We start from the raw sequence: 3,360 nt of genomic DNA on the forward strand, positions 1-3,360 counted from the left end.
CAAGAGACGCTTAAGAATCATGGCTACGCAGATATTCCAGTTCATCAATGAATAAATGGTATTCGAGCACTCGGCAAGAAAAACATTCGCTCTGTCGCTTGTTCCTTCGGCTTGTTAAAACACTATGGGGAACAAGCGCTCTGGCCTGAAAGCCCTACGATAGTTTTCATGTGCAACTAAAATATGCTGACATAGTCGGGTAGGGAGACTAGGAAGATGGCACGACCTATTTAACGATAATAAACGCGTGCCTGTATCAAAATTCGCTTAGCCCGATGCGCCCAGCCAAGTTCTGTCTATGGCTATGCGAGTTTCGCTGAGCGCATGCGCTGCTACGTCTTAGCACGTAGGTTCCTTGTCTTGTTATGAGCCATGAAAAGTATGTCTCAAGACCATCGGTGAGGTCGCTGACATGAAACCACTGCATGTGCTACTGGAAACAGTGTCTACCGCTCGCTGTGCTGTGTGTGATGGCACGTGTGTTATGCAGTGTGCTGATGGCACGTGAAGCTTTAGCGCTGGTTGCCCATAGGCAATCGAAAAGCGATCAAGAGTGTCTATCGCCGCTACAGGCCGTAATCCGCTCGATGTGCGTGACCATCTCATGCTGCAGTGATTCGCGCGTTGCGTGGCGTCAGGAATGGATGTCAATTCTACAGGTCAGTCTGTATATTTTGTTTTCTCACTGACACGTCTTTCGGGATTGCCTGTGAAAACATGACGCAATTCGGTCTATTTAGGTAGATTATATGTGACGGCGAAGATGCGCACTTTTCGTGAATATCATTTATTCCTGTGCTCGACCTTTTGTACGCGTATCTCTTCCTTACATACGCGAATATGAAGACATGGTCCTTTCTTGCAAGTTGCGCGACAAGTTTAACTTGCCATGTAGCTGATAAGAGAAATGCGGCAATAAAGTTCCACAGCGAAACTTTATATGGCTAGCTGATGCGTCCGTCTGTCGGTCAGCTGGACACCGAAAACTCCGGTGCCACCCCGTGTGCATGCGCGACAAAAAGAGAGAGGCACGTAATTAGCCAAGACCACCTAGGTGGAACAAAGCCTATTTACTCCCATTCATGAGGTCACTCTGCCTGGCCCTAAATTTCCATTGACAAGACTGGCGTGATGGAAGCGGTGACGCCAAAATCACTGTTGCCTACTCGGGAGCATCCTCATTAGATAATATGGCAGCCAGGCCAGGTAACATGACATCATGGATCGGTGTGCAAAGGCCTTGCGCTATCTAGGTGGTGGTGGGTTAGCTGCGCCAGTAGTGACGTCGTTGCCCTCCGTCGCAGCAACGCGCACGCACGGCACTGCGCATGCGCATGAAACCACACAGGCTCGCAAAATATTTATGCCCGCAGTCGACAGGATTCGAACCTGTGCGGGGAGACCCCAATCTATTTCTAGTTTATCGCCTTAACCGCTCGGCCACCACTGCAACTGGCGACAAGCTGCTCTGAATGGCCATTACTGTGTACAATTTCAGTTGCAAGACACTCGTCTGTTTCTTAGGTTCGTTGAGGTCGGGCATGTGCCCGCTCTTCAATTTTACGCGAAGAGAGTTGGAAAGTGTGGTAACTAAATATTCTACACTTGCTTCGTCGGCGAAAATGCGCATGAAGCCACACAGGCTCGCCAAAATGTTATGCACGCAGTCGACAGTATTTGAACCTGCACGGTGAGACCCCAATAGATTTCAAGTCTATCGCCTCAACCGCTCGGCCACGACTGTTTTTTTTTTCGTTATTTCCGGCAATCAGCAGTGCATACATAGCAAGGGTCACATAAGGAACATATGTACACACACAGATGAACTTCCCATCCATTAAGAATAAATGAGTAAAAGCCGCCTGTTATAAAAGAACATATGTTGTTTGAAATCCTTTAAGATTAGCCAGGGTTTCTATCCTGATCATCGAAGGTGGAGGACACTCTTGCGTAGCAACCACATAAAAAAAACGTGTTATTTGTTCTTGAAAATATACACGGGTTGGTCATCCATCGGGATCGCTATTGAAGACTGCCATGGTTATTCGCCATATACAGTAGAGGCCAGTTACCATGATTTGACCTAAAGGTGTTCCGTCCTCGTCAACTATATATCTTATGCCGTGTGAGTGAAGAGGAAATTATTTCGTTATTGTTGACTGTAAAGCCTTCCGGGAGAAATGTCCCGCCCGGCAGTGTGAAACAAACATGGTCTATTGTGTCAGGTTGTTTGCATGTGAAGGAAAGTGAGCCCCATGGCATGTAAAAGCCATTTCTTCTAAGAACGTTGCAACTAACAGTGTACCGGTGTGTAATTTGAAAAAGAACCTTTTCATACCCGGTGGTAGGCAGAAGACCGAGGAGTGCGGACGTGCTTCGTGTCGGCTACGCTAATTTCCTCTGTTTTTGGCGGATTATCTACTCTTCGTGAAAATTCTTCTTACCAGAGATCGGTGCAAGCTTCAAGGACTCACCCGTCACCAAGTTTTGCCAGGTGGGCCCATTTTCTGGCCGATTATCAGCGCCTTTTACCCCGCCACGCAGGCGTGGAAAGCTAAGCCTTGCATCTCCACGTATACGCCAGCATTGCCCGGCCGCCGCGGTGTCCGGGCTTACCAACCTAACGTGTCGCCGGGCTGCATTGGAGCTCCCGATCTTCGACGGCAACTTGCCAGGCTTTTCCCGGCGTTAAATGGAAATCGTCCAGGTACAAGGAGCGGAGATTAGGCCGGGAGATTTCGGTGAGGGAGCGGGACGGTGCAATGTCAATAGGAAGAAACAGGCCGACGGTGCAGCCGATTCGACGCATAACCAGTAGGTGAACATGCAGCGGCGGACGGTAGCCACGTCGACTACGGGAACCACCACAGCGCAGTTTAAAAGGAAGTGCGACCGTTAAGTGCAGCAGCTTGCCATGGCAAGCCGAATGCCAGCCCTTACAAAAATCATTGGAGACTTGCTGCAGAAAGTTTGCAGACCACGAGTCGCCCGGCCTGCAGAATATCTGAAAACAGGTGACAGAATTTCTGTCACCCCATGTCACCTCCCAGCGGGTGATTGGTATACCCTTTCTGCAGAAAGTTTGCTCAATGTGTGTAGCCGCAGGATACAGCACTTCTGCAGAATGTCTGTCGAGATTGTGGTCACAGGATGCAGCATTTAAGCAGACACTAAAGAGAATTTGTGTAGCCCGATTACCGGGAACTGGCATGCACGCATGCAATGAAATAACGACGCAATACTGTTCTTCGCACTCTTTATTTGTCTCCGATTCCTTCCTGCCTGCTTGGTTAGAACCAAAAATATATATTCGAAGAAATTAAGTAGTGAGTAAGGAAAGAAAGCAAAGCTTAAGATTGC

The 3,360-nt window shown here is 48.6% G+C and overlaps 1 non-coding gene across 1 annotated transcript; it reads right to left on the bottom strand.

Moving 5' to 3' along the window:
- Positions 1-1,368: 1,368 nt before the first annotated feature.
- On the bottom strand, positions 1,369-1,450 carry TRNAS-AGA (transfer RNA serine (anticodon AGA)). The gene has a single exon. It is a non-coding gene; the product is annotated as a tRNA-Ser (tRNA).
- Positions 1,451-3,360: the final 1,910 nt, after the last annotated feature.

Source organism: Dermacentor albipictus, unplaced genomic scaffold, assembly GCF_038994185.2.
Source record: "Dermacentor albipictus isolate Rhodes 1998 colony unplaced genomic scaffold, USDA_Dalb.pri_finalv2 scaffold_21, whole genome shotgun sequence".
In the NCBI taxonomy this organism is placed as follows: Eukaryota; Metazoa; Arthropoda; class Arachnida; order Ixodida; family Ixodidae; genus Dermacentor; species Dermacentor albipictus.